The 7229-nt window shown below is 43.7% G+C and overlaps 15 non-coding genes across 15 annotated transcripts; all 15 read left to right on the top strand.

The window, feature by feature from the left end:
* The first annotated feature begins 17 nt into the window (after positions 1-17).
* LOC137947501 (5S ribosomal RNA) lies at positions 18-136 on the top strand. Its single transcript, XR_011111493.1, has one exon. It is a non-coding gene; the product is annotated as a 5S ribosomal RNA (ribosomal RNA).
* A 383-nt stretch (positions 137-519) lies between these two features.
* Positions 520-638, top strand: LOC137947499 (5S ribosomal RNA). Its single transcript, XR_011111491.1, has one exon. It is a non-coding gene; the product is annotated as a 5S ribosomal RNA (ribosomal RNA).
* A 378-nt stretch (positions 639-1016) lies between these two features.
* Positions 1017-1135, top strand: LOC137947498 (5S ribosomal RNA). The gene has a single exon (XR_011111490.1). It is a non-coding gene; the product is annotated as a 5S ribosomal RNA (ribosomal RNA).
* Positions 1136-1515: 380 nt separating this feature from the next.
* Positions 1516-1634, top strand: LOC137947497 (5S ribosomal RNA). Its single transcript, XR_011111489.1, has one exon. It is a non-coding gene; the product is annotated as a 5S ribosomal RNA (ribosomal RNA).
* A 379-nt stretch (positions 1635-2013) lies between these two features.
* On the top strand, positions 2014-2132 carry LOC137947496 (5S ribosomal RNA). Its single transcript, XR_011111488.1, has one exon. It is a non-coding gene; the product is annotated as a 5S ribosomal RNA (ribosomal RNA).
* Positions 2133-2512: 380 nt separating this feature from the next.
* LOC137947495 (5S ribosomal RNA) lies at positions 2513-2631 on the top strand. Its single transcript, XR_011111487.1, has one exon. It is a non-coding gene; the product is annotated as a 5S ribosomal RNA (ribosomal RNA).
* Positions 2632-3012: 381 nt separating this feature from the next.
* Positions 3013-3131, top strand: LOC137947494 (5S ribosomal RNA). The gene has a single exon (XR_011111486.1). It is a non-coding gene; the product is annotated as a 5S ribosomal RNA (ribosomal RNA).
* Positions 3132-3511: 380 nt separating this feature from the next.
* Positions 3512-3630, top strand: LOC137947493 (5S ribosomal RNA). Its single transcript, XR_011111485.1, has one exon. It is a non-coding gene; the product is annotated as a 5S ribosomal RNA (ribosomal RNA).
* Positions 3631-4012: 382 nt separating this feature from the next.
* On the top strand, positions 4013-4131 carry LOC137947492 (5S ribosomal RNA). The gene has a single exon (XR_011111484.1). It is a non-coding gene; the product is annotated as a 5S ribosomal RNA (ribosomal RNA).
* A 380-nt stretch (positions 4132-4511) lies between these two features.
* Positions 4512-4630, top strand: LOC137947491 (5S ribosomal RNA). The gene has a single exon (XR_011111483.1). It is a non-coding gene; the product is annotated as a 5S ribosomal RNA (ribosomal RNA).
* A 380-nt stretch (positions 4631-5010) lies between these two features.
* On the top strand, positions 5011-5129 carry LOC137947490 (5S ribosomal RNA). The gene has a single exon (XR_011111482.1). It is a non-coding gene; the product is annotated as a 5S ribosomal RNA (ribosomal RNA).
* A 380-nt stretch (positions 5130-5509) lies between these two features.
* LOC137947488 (5S ribosomal RNA) lies at positions 5510-5628 on the top strand. Its single transcript, XR_011111480.1, has one exon. It is a non-coding gene; the product is annotated as a 5S ribosomal RNA (ribosomal RNA).
* A 380-nt stretch (positions 5629-6008) lies between these two features.
* On the top strand, positions 6009-6127 carry LOC137947487 (5S ribosomal RNA). Its single transcript, XR_011111479.1, has one exon. It is a non-coding gene; the product is annotated as a 5S ribosomal RNA (ribosomal RNA).
* Positions 6128-6507: 380 nt separating this feature from the next.
* Positions 6508-6626, top strand: LOC137947486 (5S ribosomal RNA). The gene has a single exon (XR_011111478.1). It is a non-coding gene; the product is annotated as a 5S ribosomal RNA (ribosomal RNA).
* Positions 6627-7006: 380 nt separating this feature from the next.
* LOC137947485 (5S ribosomal RNA) lies at positions 7007-7125 on the top strand. Its single transcript, XR_011111477.1, has one exon. It is a non-coding gene; the product is annotated as a 5S ribosomal RNA (ribosomal RNA).
* The last annotated feature ends 104 nt before the right edge of the window (positions 7126-7229 follow it).

Raw genomic sequence — 7229 nt, 5'->3', positions numbered from 1 at the left:
GAGAGGGTAACAGAAACGGGTGCGATCATACCAGCACTAATGCACCGGATCCCATCAGAACTCCGAAGTTAAGCGCGCTTGGGCGAGAGTAGTACTAGGATGGGTGACCTCCTGGGAAGTCCTCGTGTTGCACCCCTTTTTTTTTTTTTTGCCCTTTGTTCCTGTGCTGCCTGCTAATTTGCCCCTCACAAGGCCGCGGTTAGGGGCGGCGAAACACGTTTTTGCACATACACTTTGTTTTATGTTTTTTAAGGGTTCGAATCGTTCGGGTAGAAGAGCAGGAGGAAAAAGGAAAAAAAAAAAAAAAGTATGATTTTGATTTGTTTAACCCGTCATGAATGCAGTTCGGTTCAGTTTTATTGTTTAATGGCGCTCATTGTCAAAAATTTTTATATATCTCGATTTTTGCGTGAGTTGGATTTTAATTTTCTATTTTATTTGATGTAGGAATGTGGAAAAGAACGTGGGGGAGAGTGAAGCCGGGGAAGGGATTGGTAGGATGGAGAGGGTAACAGAAACGGGTGCGATCATACCAGCACTAATGCACCGGATCCCATCAGAACTCCGAAGTTAAGCGCGCTTGGGCGAGAGTAGTACTAGGATGGGTGACCTCCTGGGAAGTCCTCGTGTTGCACCCCTTTTTTTTTTTTTGCCCTTTGTTCCTGTGCTGCCTGCTAATTTGCCCCTCACAAGGCCGCGGTTAGGGGCGGCGAAACACGTTTTTGCACATACACTTTGTTTTATGTTTTTTAAGGGTTCGAATCGTTCGGGTAGAAGAGCAGGAGGAAAAAGGAAAAAAAAAAAAAGTATGATTTTGATTTGTTTAACCCGTCATGAATGCAGTTCGGTTCAGTTTTATTGTTTAATGGCGCTCATTGTCAAAATTTTTTATATATCTCGATTTTGCGTGAGTTGGATTTTAATTTTCTATTTTATTTGATGTAGGAATGTGGAAAAGAACGTGGGGGAGAGTGAAGCCGGGAAGGGATTGGTAGGATGGAGAGGGTAACAGAAACGGGTGCGATCATACCAGCACTAATGCACCGGATCCCATCAGAACTCCGAAGTTAAGCGCGCTTGGGCGAGAGTAGTACTAGGATGGGTGACCTCCTGGGAAGTCCTCGTGTTGCACCCCTTTTTTTTTTTTTGCCCTTTGTTCCTGTGCTGCCTGCTAATTTGCCCCTCACAAGGCCGCGGTTAGGGGCGGCGAAACACGTTTTTGCACATACAGTTTGTTTTATGTTTTTTAAGGGTTCGAATCGTTCGGGTAGAAGAGCAGGAGGAAAAAGGAAAAAAAAAAAAAGTATGATTTTGATTTGTTTAACCCGTCATGAATGCAGTTCGGTTCAGTTTTATTGTTTAATGGCGCTCATTGTCAAAATTTTTTATATATCTCGATTTTTGCGTGAGTTGGATTTTAATTTTCTATTTTATTTGATGTAGGAATGTGGAAAAGAACGTGGGGGAGAGTGAAGCCGGGGAAGGGATTGGTAGGATGGAGAGGGTAACAGAAACGGGTGCGATCATACCAGCACTAATGCACCGGATCCCATCAGAACTCCGAAGTTAAGCGCGCTTGGGCGAGAGTAGTACTAGGATGGGTGACCTCCTGGGAAGTCCTCGTGTTGCACCCCTTTTTTTTTTTTTGCCCTTTGTTCCTGTGCTGCCTGCTAATTTGCCCCTCACAAGGCCGCGGTTAGGGGCGGCGAAACACGTTTTTGCACATACACTTTGTTTTATGTTTTTTAAGGGTTCGAATCGTTCGGGTAGAAGAGCAGGAGGAAAAAGGAAAAAAAAAAAAAGTATGATTTTGATTTGTTTAACCCGTCATGAATGCAGTTCGGTTCAGTTTTATTGTTTAATGGCGCTCATTGTCAAAATTTTTTATATATCTCGATTTTTGCGTGAGTTGGATTTTAATTTTCTATTTTATTTGATGTAGGAATGTGGAAAAGAACGTGGGGGAGAGTGAAGCCGGGAAGGGATTGGTAGGATGGAGAGGGTAACAGAAACGGGTGCGATCATACCAGCACTAATGCACCGGATCCCATCAGAACTCCGAAGTTAAGCGCGCTTGGGCGAGAGTAGTACTAGGATGGGTGACCTCCTGGGAAGTCCTCGTGTTGCACCCCTTTTTTTTTTTTTGCCCTTTGTTCCTGTGCTGCCTGCTAATTTGCCCCTCACAAGGCCGCGGTTAGGGGCGGCGAAACACGTTTTTGCACATACACTTTGTTTTATGTTTTTTAAGGGTTCGAATCGTTCGGGTAGAAGAGCAGGAGGAAAAAGGAAAAAAAAAAAAAGTATGATTTTGATTTGTTTAACCCGTCATGAATGCAGTTCGGTTCAGTTTTATTGTTTAATGGCGCTCATTGTCAAAATTTTTTATATATCTCGATTTTTGCGTGAGTTGGATTTTAATTTTCTATTTTATTTGATGTAGGAATGTGGAAAAGAACGTGGGGGAGAGTGAAGCCGGGGAAGGGATTGGTAGGATGGAGAGGGTAACAGAAACGGGTGCGATCATACCAGCACTAATGCACCGGATCCCATCAGAACTCCGAAGTTAAGCGCGCTTGGGCGAGAGTAGTACTAGGATGGGTGACCTCCTGGGAAGTCCTCGTGTTGCACCCCTTTTTTTTTTTTTGCCCTTTGTTCCTGTGCTGCCTGCTAATTTGCCCCTCACAAGGCCGCGGTTAGGGGCGGCGAAACACGTTTTTGCACATACAGTTTGTTTTATGTTTTTTAAGGGTTCGAATCGTTCGGGTAGAAGAGCAGGAGGAAAAAGGAAAAAAAAAAAAAAGTATGATTTTGATTTGTTTAACCCGTCATGAATGCAGTTCGGTTCAGTTTTATTGTTTAATGGCGCTCATTGTCAAAATTTTTTATATATCTCGATTTTTGCGTGAGTTGGATTTTAATTTTCTATTTTATTTGATGTAGGAATGTGGAAAAGAACGTGGGGGAGAGTGAAGCCGGGGAAGGGATTGGTAGGATGGAGAGGGTAACAGAAACGGGTGCGATCATACCAGCACTAATGCACCGGATCCCATCAGAACTCCGAAGTTAAGCGCGCTTGGGCGAGAGTAGTACTAGGATGGGTGACCTCCTGGGAAGTCCTCGTGTTGCACCCCTTTTTTTTTTTTTGCCCTTTGTTCCTGTGCTGCCTGCTAATTTGCCCCTCACAAGGCCGCGGTTAGGGGCGGCGAAACACGTTTTTGCACATACACTTTGTTTTATGTTTTTTAAGGGTTCGAATCGTTCGGGTAGAAGAGCAGGAGGAAAAAGGAAAAAAAAAAAAAGTATGATTTTGATTTGTTTAACCCGTCATGAATGCAGTTCGGTTCAGTTTTATTGTTTAATGGCGCTCATTGTCAAAATTTTTTATATATCTCGATTTTTGCGTGAGTTGGATTTTAATTTTCTATTTTATTTGATGTAGGAATGTGGAAAAGAACGTGGGGGAGAGTGAAGCCGGGGAAGGGATTGGTAGGATGGAGAGGGTAACAGAAACGGGTGCGATCATACCAGCACTAATGCACCGGATCCCATCAGAACTCCGAAGTTAAGCGCGCTTGGGCGAGAGTAGTACTAGGATGGGTGACCTCCTGGGAAGTCCTCGTGTTGCACCCCTTTTTTTTTTTTTGCCCTTTGTTCCTGTGCTGCCTGCTAATTTGCCCCTCACAAGGCCGCGGTTAGGGGCGGCGAAACACGTTTTTGCACATACAGTTTGTTTTATGTTTTTTAAGGGTTCGAATCGTTCGGGTAGAAGAGCAGGAGGAAAAAGGAAAAAAAAAAAAAAAGTATGATTTTGATTTGTTTAACCCGTCATGAATGCAGTTCGGTTCAGTTTTATTGTTTAATGGCGCTCATTGTCAAAATTTTTTATATATCTCGATTTTTGCGTGAGTTGGATTTTAATTTTCTATTTTATTTGATGTAGGAATGTGGAAAAGAACGTGGGGGAGAGTGAAGCCGGGGAAGGGATTGGTAGGATGGAGAGGGTAACAGAAACGGGTGCGATCATACCAGCACTAATGCACCGGATCCCATCAGAACTCCGAAGTTAAGCGCGCTTGGGCGAGAGTAGTACTAGGATGGGTGACCTCCTGGGAAGTCCTCGTGTTGCACCCCTTTTTTTTTTTTTGCCCTTTGTTCCTGTGCTGCCTGCTAATTTGCCCCTCACAAGGCCGCGGTTAGGGGCGGCGAAACACGTTTTTGCACATACAGTTTGTTTTATGTTTTTTAAGGGTTCGAATCGTTCGGGTAGAAGAGCAGGAGGAAAAAGGAAAAAAAAAAAAAGTATGATTTTGATTTGTTTAACCCGTCATGAATGCAGTTCGGTTCAGTTTTATTGTTTAATGGCGCTCATTGTCAAAATTTTTTATATATCTCGATTTTTGCGTGAGTTGGATTTTAATTTTCTATTTTATTTGATGTAGGAATGTGGAAAAGAACGTGGGGGAGAGTGAAGCCGGGGAAGGGATTGGTAGGATGGAGAGGGTAACAGAAACGGGTGCGATCATACCAGCACTAATGCACCGGATCCCATCAGAACTCCGAAGTTAAGCGCGCTTGGGCGAGAGTAGTACTAGGATGGGTGACCTCCTGGGAAGTCCTCGTGTTGCACCCCTTTTTTTTTTTTTGCCCTTTGTTCCTGTGCTGCCTGCTAATTTGCCCCTCACAAGGCCGCGGTTAGGGGCGGCGAAACACGTTTTTGCACATACAGTTTGTTTTATGTTTTTTAAGGGTTCGAATCGTTCGGGTAGAAGAGCAGGAGGAAAAAGGAAAAAAAAAAAAAGTATGATTTTGATTTGTTTAACCCGTCATGAATGCAGTTCGGTTCAGTTTTATTGTTTAATGGCGCTCATTGTCAAAATTTTTTATATATCTCGATTTTTGCGTGAGTTGGATTTTAATTTTCTATTTTATTTGATGTAGGAATGTGGAAAAGAACGTGGGGGAGAGTGAAGCCGGGGAAGGGATTGGTAGGATGGAGAGGGTAACAGAAACGGGTGCGATCATACCAGCACTAATGCACCGGATCCCATCAGAACTCCGAAGTTAAGCGCGCTTGGGCGAGAGTAGTACTAGGATGGGTGACCTCCTGGGAAGTCCTCGTGTTGCACCCCTTTTTTTTTTTTTGCCCTTTGTTCCTGTGCTGCCTGCTAATTTGCCCCTCACAAGGCCGCGGTTAGGGGCGGCGAAACACGTTTTTGCACATACAGTTTGTTTTATGTTTTTTAAGGGTTCGAATCGTTCGGGTAGAAGAGCAGGAGGAAAAAGGAAAAAAAAAAAAAGTATGATTTTGATTTGTTTAACCCGTCATGAATGCAGTTCGGTTCAGTTTTATTGTTTAATGGCGCTCATTGTCAAAATTTTTTATATATCTCGATTTTTGCGTGAGTTGGATTTTAATTTTCTATTTTATTTGATGTAGGAATGTGGAAAAGAACGTGGGGGAGAGTGAAGCCGGGGAAGGGATTGGTAGGATGGAGAGGGTAACAGAAACGGGTGCGATCATACCAGCACTAATGCACCGGATCCCATCAGAACTCCGAAGTTAAGCGCGCTTGGGCGAGAGTAGTACTAGGATGGGTGACCTCCTGGGAAGTCCTCGTGTTGCACCCCTTTTTTTTTTTTTGCCCTTTGTTCCTGTGCTGCCTGCTAATTTGCCCCTCACAAGGCCGCGGTTAGGGGCGGCGAAACACGTTTTTGCACATACAGTTTGTTTTATGTTTTTTAAGGGTTCGAATCGTTCGGGTAGAAGAGCAGGAGGAAAAAGGAAAAAAAAAAAAAGTATGATTTTGATTTGTTTAACCCGTCATGAATGCAGTTCGGTTCAGTTTTATTGTTTAATGGCGCTCATTGTCAAAATTTTTTATATATCTCGATTTTTGCGTGAGTTGGATTTTAATTTTCTATTTTATTTGATGTAGGAATGTGGAAAAGAACGTGGGGGAGAGTGAAGCCGGGGAAGGGATTGGTAGGATGGAGAGGGTAACAGAAACGGGTGCGATCATACCAGCACTAATGCACCGGATCCCATCAGAACTCCGAAGTTAAGCGCGCTTGGGCGAGAGTAGTACTAGGATGGGTGACCTCCTGGGAAGTCCTCGTGTTGCACCCCTTTTTTTTTTTTTGCCCTTTGTTCCTGTGCTGCCTGCTAATTTGCCCCTCACAAGGCCGCGGTTAGGGGCGGCGAAACACGTTTTTGCACATACAGTTTGTTTTATGTTTTTTAAGGGTTCGAATCGTTCGGGTAGAAGAGCAGGAGGAAAAAGGAAAAAAAAAAAAAGTATGATTTTGATTTGTTTAACCCGTCATGAATGCAGTTCGGTTCAGTTTTATTGTTTAATGGCGCTCATTGTCAAAATTTTTTATATATCTCGATTTTTGCGTGAGTTGGATTTTAATTTTCTATTTTATTTGATGTAGGAATGTGGAAAAGAACGTGGGGGAGAGTGAAGCCGGGGAAGGGATTGGTAGGATGGAGAGGGTAACAGAAACGGGTGCGATCATACCAGCACTAATGCACCGGATCCCATCAGAACTCCGAAGTTAAGCGCGCTTGGGCGAGAGTAGTACTAGGATGGGTGACCTCCTGGGAAGTCCTCGTGTTGCACCCCTTTTTTTTTTTTTGCCCTTTGTTCCTGTGCTGCCTGCTAATTTGCCCCTCACAAGGCCGCGGTTAGGGGCGGCGAAACACGTTTTTGCACATACAGTTTGTTTTATGTTTTTTAAGGGTTCGAATCGTTCGGGTAGAAGAGCAGGAGGAAAAAGGAAAAAAAAAAAAAGTATGATTTTGATTTGTTTAACCCGTCATGAATGCAGTTCGGTTCAGTTTTATTGTTTAATGGCGCTCATTGTCAAAATTTTTTATATATCTCGATTTTTGCGTGAGTTGGATTTTAATTTTCTATTTTATTTGATGTAGGAATGTGGAAAAGAACGTGGGGGAGAGTGAAGCCGGGGAAGGGATTGGTAGGATGGAGAGGGTAACAGAAACGGGTGCGATCATACCAGCACTAATGCACCGGATCCCATCAGAACTCCGAAGTTAAGCGCGCTTGGGCGAGAGTAGTACTAGGATGGGTGACCTCCTGGGAAGTCCTCGTGTTGCACCCCTTTTTTTTTTTTTGCCCTTTGTTCCTGTGCTGCCTGCTAATTTGCCCCTCACAAGGCCGCGGTTAGGGGCGGCGAAACACGTTTTTGCACATACAGTTTGTTTT

The sequence above is a fragment of the Aristolochia californica genome, unplaced genomic scaffold (genome assembly GCF_029961685.1).
Source record: "Aristolochia californica isolate CCGP_79_NKW_82.1479 unplaced genomic scaffold, dmAriCali1.0.hap1 SCAF_125, whole genome shotgun sequence".
Taxonomy (NCBI): domain Eukaryota; kingdom Viridiplantae; phylum Streptophyta; class Magnoliopsida; order Piperales; family Aristolochiaceae; genus Aristolochia; species Aristolochia californica.
Note: the sequence above shows the minus strand (reverse complement) of the source record. Positions and strands in the feature narration are given on the sequence as shown.